General features: G+C 38.6%; 1 long non-coding RNA gene across 2 annotated transcripts in view; it reads right to left on the bottom strand.

Annotated features, from left to right (window-relative positions):
- LOC143693698 (uncharacterized) overlaps nt 1–18653 on the bottom strand; it is a 107466-nt gene extending 88813 nt beyond the window's left edge. For both annotated transcript variants that reach the window (XR_013181636.1, XR_013181635.1), the window contains exon 1: nt 18585–18653. This is a non-coding gene — a long non-coding RNA (uncharacterized LOC143693698). The remainder of the gene's footprint in view (nt 1–18584) is intronic.
- Between the last annotated feature and the right edge of the window lie 3640 nt (nt 18654–22293).

Here is a 22293-nt window from a genome sequence, read left to right as displayed (position 1 = left end):
TCCCCTTTCCTTCAGACCAAAGCCATGTAAAGCAATACTGATAAAAGTTTTTCTACTGGAAAGGAAAAAAAAAATCCTGTCAAAACTGATATTTTGAGACAATTAGTTCACAGAATTGCAGAATATGCCAAGTTGGAAAGGACCCACAAGGATCACTGAGTCCAACTCCTGGTCCTTCTCAAAACCATCTCCAAAAGCCACATCATGTTCTTTAGCAGAGTGAAATGTAGGATCAGACAAACCCTGTGAGAGCATGATGGGTGGTGGGAAGATGAGAGTGGGACCCAATTCTTCAATCCATGCTTCAATATTGAGTCACAGACAGGTCAATCTACAGAGGGGAACTTCACCTGAAACTAAAGCTAAACTAAAAGAAGTGCAGGGAATGGTTAGCTGATTGCTAGGCAATGGCTATCACAGCAAACACAAGCTAAAATCAGCTCAGGCCAAGACAAGCCCAGGCACATTTTTAATCCCTGCACTGCCAGGTCAACAGAAAGTCCCTGACCTTTTACATGTAGGGACAAGAAATCACATACACTGAGCTACAAAATAAGGACAAGGAAAAAGAGAGGAAGAGAATGATGGTCTTTTTCCCCACCCGAAAAAATAAAACCCAGATCTCTGCAGGATTGCCTTTAAAATGTGTGATCTGTTAAAAATGAGGCATTTTGTATCCTGAGGTTGGCACCAAAAAATTTCCTTTTAAGATTATTCTTGTTAAAATAGAGAAATTACTCTGTTCTGTCAGAAAACAGACAGGATATCTGGAGCAACTCTTTTCCACACTGTAACCTGAAGATCAGAGCCTTTCAACAAGGAGCAAACCTTCCAGTATCTCCAAAGTTTCAGGTGTCTGTAAATTGCCTTTTTTTTTCCATTTTTGGGTTTTTTTCCTTTTTTTTTCCTTTTTTTTTTTTTTTTTTTTTTTTTTGTGAGGTTTTCTTTCCTGCCTGTGCAGACAAAAAATGCCACATTCATGGGGACAGAAAGAAAAAACAAGAAGCGGCAAAGGGACGGCTTGGGAGTCTGAAGACTCACCTGGAGGGGCAAAATCTGAGTTTACATTTAAATGTAGGCAAAAGAGTAAAACAAGTACAGGCTCACTTCCAAATATCTGACATTTGGTCAGAACTTTGCAGAGAGGTTGGTATCCTGCTTTCCTGCTCATTGGCTTCTTCTAAAAAAACATACTAGCTCTCCCTGTGCACATTTTTGCAATCCCCCCCCTCCGCCCTTTTCACACGGACCCTTAACATCCCAAAGAAGCACAGGGCACCCTACCCCTGTGGAAGAGGACATCTCTCAGTGCAGCCTCTTCGGGGAATTTCTGCTGTAACTTGGTACAAGCTCCCTGGGCCCATGGTGACATCCCAGTGTCACCCAGCACAGTGCAACTCCATTCAGTCAAGCCAATCTAGTGCTGGCTTCTACCCCCAGCCAGTGAGACATGGCCCTCAGTCAACTAAATGGCAAGTAAAAGACACAATGAGTCTCATATAAGAATTTATGACACAATTCATAAATTGAGTGTGTTGTCATAAGTGTTGTCCATTTGTCTGTCTTATTATCTCCCAGGCAAGGGCCCAACTGATATCCCAGTGTAGCTGATGATAGGATTTTAAATTTTGGAACATTGTCAGCATCTTGTTCTGTTGATGTGCAGAAACTAATTTAGTGTAAACCAAAAGGGTTTGTTTTTGTTTTTTTTAAATCTCCTAATATCATAGGCAGAGCCATGCACTTACAGCTCAGTAAAGTGCCCAGAGCAATACTGAGACAGATCAAAATGCAGTATTTTACAGGAGACAGAAAATCTTTCTGAATATCTCAGACTCAAAATGTGAATGTATACTATATGACCAGGTGAAATATAGGAGAATGAATGTCTTAATCATATAGAATATCCCAAAATGGCTAGTATAACCAGCTAAAGCCACTATATTAAATTAATTACTCAATTAAATTTAAAAGGTCACTCAAAATACTGGATTTGAATAGTCAGAAAGTGGTAAAAACATTATCCACTTGCCCAGTGTTTTCTAGTGGTTTTAAAGATTTCAAAAGACAAATAAGGTATATGCAATTGTAAAAATCGTTGTGATTACCACAGAACAGGTCTAAAGGAGACCAAAGAGCAGTACAAATAATAATAATAACAAAATTGCACTAAATAAAATAATAAGGAAAGGAAAATTGTGATTGCAAACTCTGTGGATTTCAAGCAAAATGACAGTATTGATTTGCAGCCCAGAAGTCAGAGTAATAAATAAAAATCATGGGAAAAATGTATTCATTTTCCCTGATTTGGAGCAAACGGTCCAGTCCCAAAGGAGGCTTTTAAGTTTTAAAGTTTTACCAAAAGGAAAGAAATATGTGAAGAAAAGAGGACAGTTTACTTTTTTTTTTTTTTTTTTTTTTTTTTTTTTTTTTTTTTTTTTTTTTTTTTTTGCATCTGGGACAGTTGCATATAAATTATTTTTGGACACAGAAAAAAAAGTAAAGGCTTTGCAGTAGACAAGGGAAGAAAAAATTTCCAGTGTTGAATTTTTAACAAGATAGCTAGATATGGAATCTGCGGGGTGGGCAATGAACAGCCTTCACTTTTAGGGGGGAAGACAGAGGGCAACCACCACACTGACTAACTGATATCATCAAGTCCCACTCTTAAGTAAATGGCCCATATGGGGATTGACCCCACACCCTTGGTGTTACTAGCACCATGCTCCAATCAACTGAGCTCATCTCCTCATTCTGAGAATAATTTCACATGATATGAGGACATTTGAATTGACCCACATGTATGTAAAAGGGCTAAAGAGATTTCTCTTATTTTTTAAAGTTTTGGAGAAAAGTGAAAATGATTGATTTTTTTTCCTTGAACCCCAAATTTAATCCCTTATACACTGTAGATGAGGCACAAAGCAGTATATCAAAGAAAGAGATTAAACATGTAGCTGGTTGTTTTTCACACAGATGAACAAAGACCTCTCTGTTCTATTATCAGTGCTTATATCTGTTCTGGTACAGGATGTGTCATTGCTCCCTGTACCAAAGTGTTACTGCATATTGTAATGTTCATTGAGAAAAATAATTAAAAGGAAAGCTCAGGATGTGGTTAAACCCTACCCATGTCAGTCTGGGCTTTACATGTGTAAATCACATCCAGTGTTATGGAAAGAACCCAAGAGACTAAATTAATATTCTGTTACATTCCTGGAAACTTCTTAAGACTTTGGCAATTTTTTGTTGATTTTATTCAAATGCTGTCTTAATATTCAAATTCATGAAGTATATGAAGATGCTTTTGATTTATTAAAATTTATTTGTACTCAACATCTTTGAAAGTCAGGTCACTACATGACTATATATAAAGAAGCTCAGTAGGCTGGCCTGATTTTTGGAAGTGCCAAGTTGCCACAGTTTTTGCTAAAGTCAGGGAAAAATGTAAGTTCTCAGTAACTGGAATTCCAGTAGTCTTTTGCTCAATATTTTAGCTGTCCATGAAAGACTCTGGCTACCTAAAAATGAAAAACTGAGGCTTGATCTTGTAACTTTATAATGGAACAGAAAATGGGGTCATTATATTAAAAGAAGGAAAGAGTAATTGGATCATTGAGATTGAGGTAGGAAAGCAAGTTCATCCTCAGTTTGCTGAATTTATCTGGTGTCTTTAACATTAAGAATATCTCAATTTTCAGGATTTTTCCTGAAGTTTCATTTCAAATGTAATTAAAAAAATGCATACTGTCCCATGGGTACTTCAGACAGTGGTGAGATCTGGTGTCATATTTAAATACTTTTCAGAACAGAAAATTTGGAGGGGGAATGAGGATACAGGGTGAAAATTTCACTTGGGAAGCACTCTAATTTCCACTGAAGTCAATGACAGAATTCCTACTGACTTTTAAAGACAGCAAAAGCACATCAGCACAAAAAAAGTGCATAAATAGAAGCATCCCAAGCCTGCTGAGACTTCATTACATAATTTTTAAAATATGAAGGATAAATCTAGGCATCTAAATGGCATATACATGTGTTATGCACCATTAATAAGTTATGAGAAATAAATAAATTAAACCGAACATGCCCAGTGCATTGCTAGTCTTCCCAGAGATGAGAGCTGGAGAACCTAAAAATAGAAAAGATGATTTTATGTGCAAGTGCCATGAAGGAGTAGTGGTTCAGCAGGGGAAGATGTAAACAGAGAACCAACACCGTCCCAGTGGGGATGTACAAATGTGAGGAAGGGCACAGCTTCTGTCTCGGTGCATAACATGAAGAGGTCCAGGTAAGGCAGAAACTGCACAGATCTAAAATATAAGCAGTAAAAGCCCTCCCACAGTGAATTATAGCTGAGTTTTTCTCCAATTTTTATTTTTCTCTTCTCCCCCGGAAAAGTTGCTTTTGGCTACTGGCTATATAAGTGTCTTTTATATGTCCATTTGATTCCTATTTTCTGTGTCTTGCATGTCTGCTGAATAATTTATGCCATGAAAAACAAGTTAAGCAAGCAAGCTTCTTCTGTGCTTCATTCAGGAAGCAGTGATGTTAGTGACCACTGACTAGGGAAGGAAAGACAGTCCAAGCAACAATTCGAGCCAAACACTTTGAAGACCAAGACCAGATCCTTAACTTAATTACATGATAATAAAGGCCAGTTGTGAACTTCCTCCATTTGAGAATGATATGTTCATTCTGTTTCTAATTGGCAGCTGCTGTAGGGACCCATGGCTCTGCAGTGATGTCAGTACAACAGCTCCAAGCAAGAGCAAACAAAGCATCAACAAATGTATATGCACAGAGCATGTTTCCTCTTAGCTGATGATTTGCCTAAAAAAATAAATCCCACTTGTTTCAAGCCCTGACACAACAGTGAAGCACAAATGATACCTAGCACCTTCACCATTTCTAGAGTAGCCATGGGAGCCTTCCAACAGCTCCCTGTGACTGGCTGGTGGGTGCCAAAAATAGACATGGGGATGAACATGTGGTAGCTGTGGTTATTCGCTATGTGCTGTGTAGATTCTGTTCTTTAGGGAAAATATCATAAAAAGTAAATCAGATTATCCTGAAGAGCATCGTCTGTTGTGATTATAACCTTAATTTTTTTTGGGCCTCCATGTCTCAGGATATGGAGGGTCCCATATCCACACCCAACAAAAACCCCAACTGCTGGAAGCTACTCAAAGCAGAATGCGCAATCCAGACCCTTCTGTTTACAGTAGAATCCAAAATAGTTAAAAATAACCATAGAAGTTAAAAAATAAACATGGAACTTATTCCTTAGTAATGATGCTTAACAACACCAATTTCCTTGCAGGTCTTACACATAGCTGGATTCTTCCTGTGGAGAAACATCTCCCCAGGTTAGGTCAGTTGTGTGCCCTCAGCAGATCTCCCCACTCACACGAGTTTTCAAGGCGTTGTGGAATAAATGCAGATCTCACGTCAGTATTTTATTTGAGTAGTAAAAATTGGGAAAACATGTTTGAATGTCTGTTTCAAAGGCCAGTGTGAGAATCAAAACCAAAGCTTGAGCACAGTCAAGGGCTATGGGAATGAGGTAAACCTCAATTCCAAAGGAATATATATAAAGGGTAAATCTGCATTTAGAAAGAAAAGGTTAAAAAGCACATGATGAGCAGCTGATTTGAAATGTGCTCTGGGGGAAAGCTGAAAAACCAGAGGATCCTTTTCTCAAGATGCTGAAACTAACTGTGAAAGCTAACCAGAAAATATGGCTAGAGCTAGAGTCCAGCAGATAAGGGAAAGATGGTGCTGTGAAAACAAGGCCCCTACTTGTTCCAGGGCACATCATCAGAGATAAGAGAGTTCCCAGTGGTGATTGTGTTTATCCCTTTCATCTCCAGTTGTGGCAGTCTGGAAGTAATGAACAATGTGGAAAATCCTAAAGGGTCTCACATATAAGGCCTGCAATGAAGAATTCAAAATTCAAAGATTGGACCTTGGACTAAAACTCATCGTTTAAAATGAAAAGCAAAATTTTAGCTTTACATTTAGGAAATGTAAAGTAGAACTCAAGCCATAAGTCAAGAACACAGTGCACACCTACCCTAATGCCAACTGAGAGATCCAAGGGCTAGCTCTGCACAGGATAACCTTGCACCAGAAAATGTGGGGAACTGTCTTACCAAAAGACATGGCTGAGAACATACTCAGCATTGAAGCATGACAGCAACATTTGCCATATCCTGCAGCTGAATAAAGCTTATTGATTTACCTGGCTTTGCAGAGACCAAGGTTATCCTGATTATGAAGCTCAGAATATCATTATGTGAATGGAGTATACTATATCATGTGGATTTACTGCCACAGTCTTACCCCTTTTCAGTGATTTCTGCACCACACTTCATTTTGCAGCATTGATGTGTTCTCAGAATGCACAAAACAGCAGAGATCTGTTTTGAGTTGAGGCAGCTATGCAGATTTGTACCATCTGAAAATCTGGACTATGGTATCCCCACATTCCTTTCCTGCATGCAACATAATACTGCTAGGCTGCAAACAGCTGTTGGAACTGACATGTGGGAGCTAAGGGCAACCAAATTTCTTCTAATGAAACAAAACCCTATCACATAGAATGGGCAGTTACTTGAGATTTTCCCATCTCCTCTGGAAAAACAGGTAACATTCATACATGGAATCTGGGCTGCATCAAAAAAATTGATTTTAAACCAATAATGCTCTGCTGATAATTGACGCATTGTCTTATGAAACATAGAACCAGTATTTGCAAAAGTAAGCATACTTGTTGCTACCATAATTAGAAAAACCCACCCAAAAAGTCTGCATTGATGGAAATGCAAGTAGGAAACATCATGTTCTCCCATGCAATACATATCTTGCAGCCAATCTTCCTTTCTAAACAAAGTTATTAGGCAATAAGAGCTCATGTATGTGAGTAGGCCTTGCATCAAAGTTCATTTTCAATTCAGAATATTCCTAAAGTCTGGAGTAGGTAAAATAGCTATAGCTCTGCTCATCACTATTGCTGTAATTCTTTTGTTTGACAAGGGGTTTTTTTTAAGTGGTAAAAGCCTTTCAGCCTGTGCAGCTGAGATGCTCAAGCTTCTCAGAAGCAGGACACCTTAGTTCATGTGAAAGATTTCTTTGTTCCTGCTAGAAAGCAGGAAAGTCTGTACTAAATAATCTGAGAAATAATTGCAATCTTGACACTTCATGACTCCCACATTGAAAACCTCTCTTTCCTGGAAAGGGGGTTGGGTGAAGTAGATATGTACCTATTCTTAACTTGCAATGATCCAACTTTACTGAATTTCTATATTGACCTGATCCAAAGCCATAAAGCTGACAGAAAATCTGAGGTGGAAAATGTATTCTAACAACAAATAACAAATAATTTACAGCAGGATCTCTGCTTGTCTGCCTGAATGGCTACAGAGATCAGAACATGGACAATTTACCCAGCTAGCTGAGACTTCCACCTTCAACAAAACCGCAGAGTTGAATCTTGCAAACAATTTAGGAGTGTATTAGAGGTTTCCATGAAAAGCAATGATGGTTAAATGCCATCACTAAGGGATTCAGCAGACAGACTGAGAAGAAAGGTAAAGCTGTAAATCAAAATCAACAGTTGGCATTTACAGGTTTTAGAGCCTTTCAAAGTACACGTGATCCTTCAGAGAAAAAGACTGTAATCATACTCATCTGAGTGGTAAGTGATGCTAACAAGTTGCAAAGTGGAAGCTAAAGGTCAACAAGGCCAGACAGTCACCCTTTCTAATAAAGCTGCACTTAATGGCTGAGATTTTCTTGGCAGTCCTCAAAAACACTTCTTAACAACCCTCTTCTTTGGGTATCTCAGCATAAAGCAGAGCAGTCGTTTGATAGATCAGGCTTAAGAAAGTATTCTGGTGAGGACAGTCTGGCAGTAAAGGCAGCAGATAAACTGAGCTCAGGTTGGCTCAGACAGAGCACGATGAGCAGTGTCTGTTCACTCATTATTGTGATGATCTGCAAAGTATTTCATTTGAACACAAGAAATGTGAAAGTAGTCTTGGAGGCACCTAAATTCTCAAGAAGCAGGGCTGATTACAAGCCTCAAGAAGTAGCCTTGCTTTAAAATCTCTACTAAATCACAAGGTAAGCAACCAAAGAGAAGCAGTATCTCTGCAATTACAAGATACCTTGCAATCAACACAAGTTTCCCTTTAATTCATTACAGCATTCCAGCAGAATTGCAACAGATGTCAGCAAGAGATGATGTTAAATACTGTCTTTCCAAATCACAGGAATAATCCTAGCATGTGGAGTAAGATTTAATTAGGAAAACAAGGTGAAGAATTAGTTTGGGTTATGTAAACTCTGGGAAAGAAGCAACAATAAATTTTTTCCTTGATTTTAATGTCTAATAAGGGCTATCAAGAATTGTAGTCAAAAAATCACTCTTCGATAATTGTCCAGTTTTGATGGAGATATATGTATTCACACCCGCATTGATATTTCCTTTACTCTGTTTGACAACTTGCTTCAGAATCTGATTTAGTGAGCACATCTAAAATAATTTCAGTTAAAGAATTTCAGAGTCTCTCACCCTTACAGTGTTCATTTTTATGAAGGTTTCAAGAGCTTTGTTACATATTTGAGGCATTGCTCTCTGACCTGTTTAAGATGGATTATATGTTAGCATATGAACCAGTGAAAGAGTTTCAATTTTGTAATACTGCTCTGTGGAGTAAAGCTCTGAGTACCTGCATACTGAAGTATTCATGGAACGCAAAAAAAAAAAAAGCAAGAATTTTGTCTACATCTGGAAAAATGGCTGCCTGGAAAGTTGAATTAGTTGAATTTAACTGAGGTGGGATTAAATTTCCAAGAGCAACAGTAACTAATTTAGGTTATGCAAGTTAAAGCATCTGAACACAAGAAGTACAACAGGTCCAGTGTCAAATACCTTCTCTGACCTTGTTCCAGATTATTTTTTCTTGCAATGCTTCTAATTTCTGGATCTGCTTCACTGTATATAAATAGTTGACCCATTAGTTATCTTTTCCTGACCCAATACAGTGTCCAATTATTTTCTTTTTTTCTCTTGACCCAGAAGAAATCTTTTCCAGGGCTGCACACTGCTTATTCAGGGAGGGAAGATGCACATATCGAATCTTGCCAAAGTGGATTTCACAAAGTTGACACAGGTATTGAAAAATAAAATAAATTAATGTAGAATGCAAAAAGGAAAAGTTAAGCCACAGCTCAATATGAGAGTGTGAGACTGTTTTCAGAGAGTTTTTTTGGGGCAAATAATGGCCTTAAAGCATATCAACTTCTACTGTGTATTTGTTCTAAAAGAGCAGATTTCCTGAAGCTGAACTTAAAACTTATGCTATTTTAGTACACAAGGGTCAATTCCACTTGACCATTTCTACTGCGTATGAATGGTTGGGAAGCAAAGGACATTACGTACAGGGGATGGTATGCTACTCAGGCAGGGAGTTTATGAAACAACCCCTAATCAAAGCTTTAAAAGCAAATTAAAGAAGGGCTGAACATAGCTCAGTTTGCAATAACCTTTGCAGAATGTTTAGGAAAAAATCCATTTTATTTTTAGGCTTTATTCTCATTATAACTTCCCATAAATTTCTTCAAGGACTGGAAGGTGAGATAATAGCAAAATATAGTACACTAAATATCCCACCAAGTCTTTACTCCATTCTTTACACCAAGTCTTGCTCCATTCACTCCAGTTCTAATGCTGCTGCTGTTACTGCAGTGTCTCAGTGCCTTCTAGTAACACACTAAACAACACATCCAACATCTGTCAAATGTTTGTGCTCTCTGTTTCTCTCCTCAGGGGAAGATGTGTGTTCAGCAGAGTGTTTTCTTTTCAAATTTATTTTTAATAAAATCTAAATGGCTGTGCTATTTGTTTGTTAGACAAGTCAAAGAAACATGACTTGCAGTCAGGACAGAGGGTACACAAGATGCTGTAGCCCACAGCTGCCTCTGGCAGAAGAAGCACAATTTATGCCCAGGAGTGGGAAAAAGCTGTGGGTGGGTCCTGAGGGTGAAAAGGTGGGGAGTGCTTAAAAGGAGCTGTGACAAGGGCTTACTCATGCAAACTGTGAATGCAGGAAGGAGAGGGTGAGACTTTATTTTTGCATCTTTTTTTGCTTGCATTCAAATTTTATGTTGAAAATGCAAATGCAGAAAAAAAGCTGAATTCCCTCATAGTGTCATCAGAGCCATTCATTACTTACTTTGCTGCTGCTGCTTCTCCCGAGCACCCCAGATTTGAAACAAGAGGGCTGTGGCAGTGATGCCTGTCACAGGCTTCAGGAAGACTGGGAGGGTATGTTTGCACATTTACTGCCTACACTCTTTTAATGTCCAGCTCAGGACAACCTTAAGAGATTCAAATATATCTCACACATGTATTTTAAAAGGAGAGTAAGAGAAAGGGGAAAAAAAATTGCCAGGACCTTGCAGCCAGTGAGAACAGGGGTGCAAAGCTCTGTGTATTGAGAATTAAACACTATGCAATTAGAAGGTAAACTTACATGACTTTCAACAGTGTGCTCCATTAAGAGGGATTCTAAGAGACTCTTATGAAAAGCCAGGTGAGGCCAGCTCCATCCTCTTCCCAGTAGTAACAAGTGAATTTACCTTTGACTGGAATACATGCATTAATGGCAAATAAATAATTGCAGTAATTTATTCAGTGGGTTCTTCTATTCTTCTGAAATATGATTTTGTGCAACTGTTTCTCACTTAAGCTTTAAGAATAAACTCCTGTACCAGCTTTCATATAAATAGTATATCTAGTAAATTGTCCTTCCACTGTTCTAAAAAGACTTTAACTACAGCCCTGTAGCTAAACCAACCCAATTCTCAAGGAATATGCTTAAATAAACACTGCAAATAAAACATTAAGTTGTCTTCAGGTGATATTTTACTATCCTCTCTATCACAATCATCACTTTTGTTCATTCCATTGTTAGCTTTTTAACAGCTAAAACCAGCATGATTTAGAAAGTGAGACATCTCTTGAGTTGGAAAGAAGCAGAGTTACCAAACAAAGCTTTAAAAATATCATTGTTCTCTGGCTGCAGAGACACATGTGCATTTCCCTTGTTACAGACAAATGTTGTCTATAAAGGAGGATTTACTTTTCACTGTTCTAAAACATAAATTTAGTCTCAGTGCTCTAGTCCCCAAAACTCCCACACAATTCATTGGAAAATATACCTGAACAAAGACAGCAAGTTCTGTCCTTGGGGAGGCCAAGAGTAGATTTTTGTCTTAGATTTATACCAGCAGCATGTGGAGACAGAAAATATGCAATAAGTCAAAGAGATTTTACTTATCAGAGATTTAGACAACCATTTGTCAGTACTTAACTGTATTGCTGGATGACTCATTCCCATTTCTAATACCTAGGAATACAGGGCATGTGTGGGAACACAATGTCTGCATTGATTTTAATCTGGTCTCTTTTTGTACTGTCTACAAATAGCTCAAAACGAACCCAATCAGATAAGCAGAGCAGAAAATGATTGCAAAAACACATATAGTAAGCTGCTCACAGAGGCCTCAGAGAGGCCAAGGAACACACAAAACAGAAAACACCAAGGTAGCAAAGAACAACTCATGAAAGGATGCAGTTTCTCTATGCCATGATGAATAATTTAGGTCAGGAAAGGGATCAGGCAGGGAAAAGAAAGATTTTGATTTTAGGTGCAGGACCAGCAGCTGCCCTACTCGAAGCCTAGTGCTAGCAACACATCCCTTTTAAGCTCTTCAGCTTTGGATTCCAAGCTTCATGTCAAAGTAGGAATCCATTATTTATACTTGACAGGTTGGAGAAGGCAGGCTCTCCTGCTATTGCACTAACAGTATTTAAAACATTCTGTGTGCTCTGGTCCTCACTGAACTCCCTTTCACAGATGCCTGCTGCAATTCTTGGCTCCAGGAGAGTGGGTGTGGTAGACTTCTGGGAAAGAATCTCCCTGTTATGGGAGAATTTTTCAGCTTTTGAATTTATTTCTGATACCAAATGAAACAAAAATTTGAAATTTTTGTTATTGTTTTGCAAGCTGTTTCTCTGAAAATAACTTGAATCAGGGAAATTCAGAATTTTTTCAATGACAAGCTCTTTGTTTTCAGTCTTGACATTTGCTTTTTTGCTCCACCTTTTAGTGAAGATCAAGATTAAACACTCAAATAAAAGTATTAACCAAGCCAATCATTCTGTTTCAAAATTTTCTAAATAGGTTCTGTCAGTAAATTCAAAAGCTTCTGATATTGAAATATTCATCATAGATACATGCCTCCAGAGTATCTTCATAGCCTTGACAAGTCAAGGATGTCCAACAAAAATTCCTTTCTGGTCTAGCCCCTTAACACATATTTCTTCTGTCATCCTGAGGGTACCCTTTTGGGACCCAGGGTGGAAGGGGAGAAACAAACATGGGCTGTGGGATAACAGGCTCACCCCTAATCCAGAAGGGATGATAGGAGGAAGAAGCAGTCATAGAAGCTTATACAAGGCAGAGATGACAATCTATCTGATGTTAAAATAGTCAGAGTAGCATCTTTGACAACTCATATACAGCATCAATTCCTTTTTCCACATCAGAAGAAACTATAATCCCCTAAGGGTACTGCAATTACACTGATTTTACATCAAAATAAATCAGAGAACCGTCAAAATTGCTATTACAACAAGGATCAGTATTTCATCTTGCCTCCTCTGTGTGGCCATGTATCTGCCCTTCATTCTTTCTGATAGGCAACTTTCCTTTTTGAACCATTTCTCTGAACACAATTATGTGGAAAAATGGAGAGGCTCACAGAAGTTCCTGAGGCAGTGCAGCTGAAGGAGGCATACATTCCCATAGCTCAGAGGAGTCCTTAGCTGCTGCAGAGAGCCAGAGCTACTGCATCTCCCTTTCCTGATCCTGGAGCAAGTTCTGCTTACAGCAACCCAGGGCCCTCTCTGCCACATCCCAGGGCAGAGCACATCCTGCAGTTTGCCACCCTGGGACAAGTCTCATGTAATCCCATGTAGTTCACAGCAGGAGGAGTGCAGTCTGCAGAGAACAGCCACATAATTCATGCATGCAGCTGCCCCCTGCAAGCATTTTCTGAGATCATCCTAGCAGAGAGCTATGAGTTTCCTCCAATTTGCCAGACCAGATATGCAATATGCTCAAAACTAGGAAGAACGGTGTTGTAGTATTATATCAGAAATGTTCTTCCCAAAAAGAACACAGGAACAATAAGAAATATTAGGTCTCCAAAAGGAAGTGGGAGAGCAATTACATATTTGGAACTGTGGCAAGCCCAAGTAAAATTTGACTGTATTTTCCATCTAGGATGGAATCAGGTTTTTTAAAAGCTATTCTGAAGAGAGCGTAGGGTTTCACAGCCTGGAGGCTTTATGTCACCCTGTGTCCTGTGATGATGACTACCTCCCTGTTTACTTCAAACTGAGTGGAAAGTTGCTTATGTACCTCCTACACTTTTGCTAGCATCTTGATCCTTGTTCCAGCAGCCACAGGGAAAGATTATGAGATAAATAACCCCCAAAAAGAGAGAAAGAGGACTTCCTAACCCTATTCCTTGGAATAACTTGTTCTACAAGGGAAATTTATTTCCTTGATGGCAGAAAAGTGTTGTGGAATGCCTATGAGGAAATGGTTTCAAAACTCTAATCCAAATTCATTGCAGATATCCCAAAGCTTTGTGTAACACCAGGGAAGCTCAGGGATTACCCAGAGCCTACTGGGTTTACTGGAAGTCTTGTATCTTCCTCCGCCAAGTGTGGATCTGTTGAAGCCACAATGATGGAGAAATACCTTAATCTTCTCTTTACAGGATAGTCATTTAACAGAAACCATAATCTCACCTTGGACCACATTATATTCCTCTCATTAATTTATCCAGGTTAGACAGGTAACAGCAAGCTTTTCCTTCCTGCAAAGGACAGGGCAGGGAAGACACTGAAAGCCATCAGAATCTCATCTTCTGCACAGAGGGGCTCATTTGAGTCTGTGGAAACCCCATTGTACCCAGATCTCAAGGACAGGAAGGCTTGAGGGCCAGCAGGATGTCAGAAGAAGAAATTCAATAAGAAGCCACTTAAAAACCAATAATTCAAGAGTATAATCACCTTAGAAATCAACTACATGGAGCATATTGCTTGCCAAATAAAGAAAAAATGGGTTATTTATTGTTTTAGCAAGGATTTTTTATTATAGCAAATGCAAAGTTTAATTTATTCAAGTAATAAAGATAAGCAACAAGGAAACATCTGAGATTAAATAATCATCTTCTCCAAGAACTAAATTGCTGTTTTACTGAGTCTTTTCTTTAATTTTAAAAATGAAAGTTAATTTTAATTAAACAATTAAATATTGGACCTCACATTTTTTTGAACAGGCTGCTAGAAGTTGGTGGTCTTTTGCTGTTAGCTGTCAGCTGGAATAAGTATCCTAAGAATACCAAAGAAAAAGATATAAACACCCCTGACTTCAATCTGTACAATTTAAACTCAGGTTAGATAACTGCAAATGTGAGGCTTTTATTCCCCAACTCTGCACAAATACTCAAGTTTACTAAAAATAAATATTTCCTCTGATTTACATCTGTTTCGTTTTTTGTTTTTTCTGTCGAGCTTAGGGTTGATTCTCCACCCACACATGTAACAGCAGCTAACTCCCAATTAATTTTAAAAGAACTTTAGTAAAAAAAGGAGGCTGGAGAGGGAGTGAAGTTACTGGAAATTAAGTGTCTGGACTTCTCTAAGTATAAGGGTTTTTCCATCATGCTGGAAGGTAATTTGACTTCAGGAAAAAATATACAATACTTGACTGGTTTATAGATTCTGCTGATTCATTTTGCATGTAGAAACATGCCCACTCTCACCATTTGAACCAAACACTAGTTTGTTATGTTTCTTAAACAGTGTGAAATGGCAGGATTTATAAATCTGTAATAGTTGCCAAAACTAGATTAGGATCAACCTAGCACAGATGTAATATGACTTTCCATGGATGTAGGATCTCCAAATGACAGGAGACTTTCCTTTTAAGTGCTGAAATACAAGAAACTGAAAACCATGGGGTTGGGAATAGTTCTGCTATACAACACTACACAAAATCATGGAGAGAATAAACAAGCAAACTGGCCCCCCTTAAAGCCCCACGACAGAGACATGGGTGCAGGGCATGTTGCTGCTGTCCCATCTGGCTTTCACAGTGCTTGCTCCAGCAGATGCATCCCTTTCTGCAAATGCAGAGTGTACCCATCTCCTGGGGACCTTCCTCAGCTGTAGAGCAGTGAGAGGGACTGGAAGCAATTCTCAAAGGAAGCAGTAGTTAAACAGAGCAACCCTGAGGGAGAGATGTCATAAGCTGCATCAAAATTCAAAAAAGGTTTCAAGGAGATGATCCTGAAGCAGTCACACTGAGCTCAGCTTCAGCTCAGGAGGAGAGCATTACCTCAGGCCTCTGTGTCACACCTAAGCAACTGAGGTAAAGCACATCTTTAGCTTTAAGCATTTAAAAGTTAAGTGTCTGCATTAAACCAGTAATGGTAAAGAGTGAGACATAGCCCAGGGCTCCCTTATCTCACTGGAACCAGAGTCCCGAATGCATGGATGGCTGCTCCACACTGGCCACAGCCTGGCTCTTTTCCTGGCACCTCACACACACAACATCACATACCTCCATGGGGTAAAGGCATGCAATCCTAATGCTCAGCCTTCATCTGCCTTGTCTTTGGATCAGAAAGAAATTATTGTTTTATTCTATACATTTATTTTTAAACCATGTCACTTTTAACATACCAGGGCTAAATGGAGAGATCAAAACAATTTGTAGGGATGGTGTTCAGTCAAGACAGCATCCATGGTGCTGCAGCAGAACAAAGGGAAGCATGCAGGCAGAAAGGGCAGAGAAAAGCCTCAGAAAACCTGCAGTGCAGCAGGATGAGTAAACTAGCTAACGAAACACTTGATATCTTTGTACAGCAAGCCACAGCAAATGAGGCATGAAAGAGTAATCTGGACATGCACTTAGTGAAAGGAACAGACTGAAAAAGAAAAAAACAGTCATATAGCTTCAAGCTGTGATATTGAAAAAGAAATAATAAATTAAAAAGTTCAGTGTTAAAGAAAAAAATTAAGTGTATTTGTAAACTGTGAAAAAAACTGAAGTATGACTCGCTGTTTCTTCATTTCACGGAACTTAAAGACAGAAGAGACCTTTGTATCATCTATTTTGACTTCCTGAATAATACAGGCTTTTATATTTCTCTCCTCTTTTAATACTTAGGTTGCCTTTTCAGGTACAGTTAAACCAATGAAATGCTCAGGTGGATGAAAACAGGTACCCCTGATTAACTGTGTCATTGAACTACACTGTTAGGCTAAAGGACAGAAGGATTATTTCTGTCCTTTAGGGAATAAACAGTTCCACTCCACAGGCAGAGGACAGGGAAGACAATTCAGCTCATAACTGAGGCCATGCCAAGAAGATAGTAATCCACACCACTGACTGAAAAACAAAACCAAAACCTATTAAAACAGCTGGATTTCCCAGTTGCAAAATTTGTATTTTCCCCAAAGCTTACTAGACTTTAAGTGCACAAAGAAAGCTCATCAGTATATGTACCTCCAGAGCAGGCTTCCTGTTTTTATCCTAACCTCTGCTTGCTCTTTCCATTTTCATTCTCAACAAATGGCCCCCCTCACCAGTTTTGGAGAAGTCAAGAGATAAGGTAAGCAAAAGTCTAAAATAAAAATGGTCTATTGTTCTTAAGGAAAAAGGAGAGGGAGAAAAAGAAAGAAAATATTCTTCTCTACTCTTACAGTCATAAAAGCCCTGAAGCATAAGATTTGATTAAAACCATATCTTTATTTAGAGCTGCAAATGCTGTGGGCATACCTAAGGCAATGCTTAACCCTCTGTTCCCTAAACGAGGCTCAGTGATTTCCACAGGGCTGCCTGAGTGCTGCAGCAGAGAAGACTCCAGCATGAAATATTACTGTGGAGAAAGAGCTGCAAATCCTGTAGTTACAAAGGGAGAAAACAGTGAAAAGGCTAAGTAAAGGTTTCAAAGTAAAAGAAGAAAAGAACAGGGGAATGTAAGGCACCTAAATACACAAAAGGCTAGCCAGTTTAATACTTAACATAAAAGATGACAGGAATTTGCCCAAAGTTGAATTCAAAGCCAGAAATGTATGTAAATCTCATTTTAACAACCTCAAACAGAGAATCCAACACCGTCTCGAATCCTCTATCTATTCACCCTCACCTGACATCTGGATTGAACATCAGTTCCCTGTGTTCAGAATTCCTTTGACACATACAAAGTTCACTACAGACAAGGTCATTTTCCTCTTACATAATACTCTCACATAACCCAACACAACATCAGTCTTTCATGATAAGCCTTTAACACAGTTCTGATAGAGGTGGTTGTCTATGAAGGTATTATTCCTCCTTACTGACTAAGAGGGGGGAAAAAAGAGAAAGAAAACTAGAAAAAGAATGTAAAGAACATCAATGTCTACCCGTGGACACAGTCTCATTATAGGATCTTCAGATCTACCAACTACCTGGCTGTCAGCCTACCAGCCTCTAAGCTGGCACCTCACACCACTGTGTATCATGAGACTATTATCATGATTTACTACAAGTTGTTATGTCTTCCTCAGACTTGCTATTAATGATTTAAATAACAGTTACAGTTCTTCTATCTATCAGAGATATATATAACAAGTTTATCTGTTCTGAGGTAGATATACCTCACAATGGATTTTTTTCCTGATATGGGCTTTTTTTTTTTTTTTAAGTGTCCTATCATTGACTTCAAGTACGACAGGGTTTTCATTTGTCTTTTAAATAGCTTATTATTAAAGCAACAAGTTTTCTGGATTTTAAGGAGTCATCACTTCTCACTTTCTTGGAAGGAAGGCTGTAAAATATCCCATCTTTTTTAATACTGCCTACAAGAAGGTGATAATTTTACTACACCAACAATCATCTAAATTTTGAGGAAAATTGCCATTCTTAAAGCCCTAGATACATTAATAAAATTCTGTGCTATATTCTGCTCACATAAACAAGCAGAGAACACATGAGAGAAAAAGGTGATTTGTACAAAAGCAAACATCATGTGTTTAGGCCAGAGATACCCTTTTTGTCCACAAAAATAAAGTCTCATACTTATGATCTTGTGCAAAATGATGGATCTTGCATTAAGGAAAGACTGTATATTAGTATATAGTTTGCTCCTGGTCACATTGAACCTGCAGCAAATACAATCCAGGCTGGACTGTGTGAAATTATTGTGTCTATATGCTTGTAGCTGCCATATGCAGGCAAAGGCCACTTATATGTTTATTTACAGTTTGTATCATCTTACCTCACCATTATCTGCATTGTTCTGCCCTGGCACAGATTCACTGCCTCTACCTGAAACACTCCAGGTTTATACAGGGGTGAGCATAGGAGAATCAGCTTTACAAGGTTGCCGAGGAAAGAATGTAATACCAGCACTTGCTGCCACATAAAGGAACTGAAAAAAGAACTTACCTGAAATACTGCAATAGATACAAGAGAAGAGAAAAGAGAAGAGAAAAGACAAGGTCCATTGCAGTGACTTGAAAACTAGCATAAAGACAAGGATTAAGCAGTGGTTTCCTAGGAAAAATAAGCAAGGGGCATAAACTGCTTAACCTAATCTCATGACATAAAAAGGAAACAACGGCCAACTGACAGAGAACAAAAAAGGGGAAAGAGAAAACAAGGGTTTCTTTCTTTTCTTTCATGTCTGTGGTTTATCAGATACTACACACCTTGAAGAGCAGTTTAATTGGATGAAGAGCTCTCTGTTATTATCCAACCACATAATCACATTAAAGTTTGACTTATTCACTTCAACCAGAACAAGTAGGTAGCAAAGGGTCAGGGAATTATGTAAATTGAAGCATGCATTTCTCCATGAACCCTGAAAGACTGACTTAAACTATACTAAATGCTTTTCATCTTCTTAAAAACGATTTTCCAAAAGTAAAACTCCAAAACAGATGTAATCAAACATGTGCTGTTGACTGTCCCCTCTTAAACAAATCAGCAAGTGATGTATGTCACCACAAAGCATGTTAGCTATTTTCAGCAGCTTTTCATGTGTATTATTAACTGATCTGTGGCTTATTTTAACTATATGTAACAGCAGCTGTGGGGTAAAGAATTTGATATGTCAACACCCAACAGAAAATGGTCTCCTGTGGCTTTTGTGAACGTCATGCAATGGCTACTCTGGACCGTAATTCTTCCCAATAAACATCTAATTCCCTCCAGTGTGCAGGCACAGAAAGGGGATGAAGCCTTGGTGAGAAGGGGAGATGAACACTTCCCTGCAAAGTGGCAGTGAAGAGAAAGGAGGCAGGAGGACAACTGAGAACTGAGAAGCAAAATGTACAGCAGAATGCCTAGTTCTCTTCACCAAATCTACCTAGGCACCAAATTATGATCTCTTCACATTCATAATTTAGTTTCTGCACTTTTTTTTTTTGGCTGAACCCACACTTTTGTCAAGATGCAATTTAATACGAGCCTAACATTAATACCCATCGTTTCACCTTTACTTATGTGGCCACCAATTGCACTATTGACATCTGCTATGTGCAGATTGATGATCCTGGCCAGGCACGCCTTTATCATTTTAACTTATTTCATGCAACTTAGAAGATCCCAAACCATCAGAGTAGTGTGAGAACTTTTTTTGTTTTTTCAGTGTGCAGTAACCGAAACTTGATATGCAGTAGTGAAAAGTGGAACATAAATGCAGTTGAAAATTGTGATCCTTTCCCTGTATTACTAAAACACCAGACTTCCTTACTAAATTTGAAAGTTTAATTAGAGATGAAGTTGTCTTTCTGCTATTGTTTTTGTGTTCACTGCCAGAATTATATACGAAGACCTTAACCGGCTCATTGAGATAGAGCTTTTTCATTTTATTTTAAACTTCCTGCAATTCACCATAAAGATATATTCACTGTTTATCAGGAAATTGTCAAAAGGTCTGGGAATTCTTTTTATTCAGGGCAAAGGGCTGAATCTTCATGCACACTAGAGATACCAAGTAGCACTGGCACAGGAGTAGGGAAAGGACTGAAGTTAAAATGACTCACACTAAAGAGCTCTCACTGTCTCTCTCTACCCCCTTCCCTTCTCTCCTCCCCTCTCTCCAGTTTGGCAGACAAGAAGGTAGGCAAGCTGGAAGCTTTCAGTTCTGCCTGATAGTCTAACAAAATACCTAGTACAGATGCAGGGAGCCAACATAAAAGTGTGGTGTCTGATTAGATGAGATACCAGGAGCCAAGAAAAAGATTGCGGTGCCTGCTGAGTTGAAATGGAAGTCAGGTTGAAAGGAGGTGCTCCTCGCTCAGGCAGGCAGCACAGGCACTGGGGAAGAGCAGGAAGTGAAAGATGAAAAAATGTAGGGAATGATAATGTTTTAAAAGAAAACCTGAAGCAGATAGCAATTAGAAAGAAAAAATATAAAACAAAAAATCATCAATTGCAGACTCTAATCTTATTGCTAGGCATATCAGTATCACTAAAAGACACTTCAGGATGTATGGAAGTAGCAAGCTCCATTGAAGGCCAAAGAGGAATTTCAGACACTTACTGCCAGCGACAAGGCTGTACATATGGTTTAAAATATATGCATCTATTCTTGAACCCCTCCGTGAACAAAGCTATTGCATTACCAAGCTCAACATTCCTGTCATCTGTAGAATAGAAAAGAACAAAACAGAAAGAATAGTTCAGTTGGAAGGGACCTACAACAAACATGTAGTCTGATTACAAAGTACATCAGCTTTTTCACGAGTTATAAAATATGACAGAGGTATTAATAAGCCTAGAATTTTACCTAGCTTGTTGTAGTGTCTTCCTTCCTCCCTGATGCACAAAAATAGGTGGGGATACTAAAACCAGAAAATGGGTGAGCAAGAAAAGTAGGACTGAAAATGTCACTGGGGTTAGCAGAGAGAGTGAATCCTTTAAATAGAAAGAGGTATACGGAGTCAAGGAGAAGTTCTTAATCAAAAAAGAACTAAGCACACTACCCCCACTGAAGTGATTTGTCTTTGCTCCTCAATGCTATTACTCGCGCTGGCTGTTCCATTTAATTACGATTAGCATTTGTGGGAGCCAGAAGTGGGTGGTGGGCAGGAAGACACAGGAGTGCCTGTAATGCAGCAAGTGACTGATCATTTCAGGATCCTCCATGACCTCCTCTGTCCCTCTTAAGTGGGAGGGTGAGAGCAAGCAATAAAAGGACAAGCCATTTTTCCTCTTTTTCAGTATTATGCATTCCACATTTCTAGACTTCCTTTAACTCCCACTAGACACTTGAAAAAATCACAATCTTAAACACCAGGCTTTAAGAAATTTTAATTTAATTTTCTTTAAAAATAAATATTTGAAAAATAATTCAAAAATGTTTGCAATCATGCAGATGAATCTTGATCAAATCACTGTTCAATTCCTAGTCCCTGTGTAATTACTTGCGTAAAACACCTCTTGTGAATAGCAAGTAAATCATTAGTGATTAGATTTTTTTGATTGTTTTGAAGAGACCCAGCTGCTGTCTTTATGTCAAACATCCATAAGGCACCAGTGATTAAACAGCATGGTATTTTTGCATGTCAGACATCACATGCTTGGATATTAATCACGCCTAGTGCTTTTCAGATGTGAATTGTGAAGCATCTCAGTGAAAAACAGTTATAGTCCCTCTTTACAGACTGGGAAGGCGAGGCACAGGCCAAGTGACTTGCTCATCTCATACAGCAGATCTGAGGTCACAGCCCAGATTCCAGCAGGGGAAAATTTCCCTTTGTTTCTTGACTTTTCATTCACCTTTCATTTTCCAATTCAAGTGCCAAGACAAAGAAAAAATCTGGATCATTTGATGATAAAGAAGACAAAAAACCCAAATGATGACACAAAAAAAAACCCCCAACACCCTAAGAAAAGGCCAAGCATATTGCCAAGATTAGAATTCAATTCAAATTAGAAAAAAACTACTAGTCTTGTGTAATCTTTTTTTTTTCAGAAAGAAAATATACCAAAGCTTTTTCCAGAATAAACAGCTCTTCATTTGCCCTAAATCAACAACAGAAAAATAGCTCTCCTGTCCAAAAATTGTCATATTGAAGCATAGCTCTATCATCATTACTGAGATATATATGTAGAAAGAGAAAGGGAAGCATGAGGATTTCTTTGCTTA

This window comes from Agelaius phoeniceus, chromosome 3 (genome assembly GCF_051311805.1).
Source record: "Agelaius phoeniceus isolate bAgePho1 chromosome 3, bAgePho1.hap1, whole genome shotgun sequence".
In the NCBI taxonomy this organism is placed as follows: Eukaryota; Metazoa; Chordata; class Aves; order Passeriformes; family Icteridae; genus Agelaius; species Agelaius phoeniceus.
The sequence above is the reverse complement of the archived record's forward strand: the minus strand, read 5'-3'. Positions and strand labels throughout refer to the sequence as shown.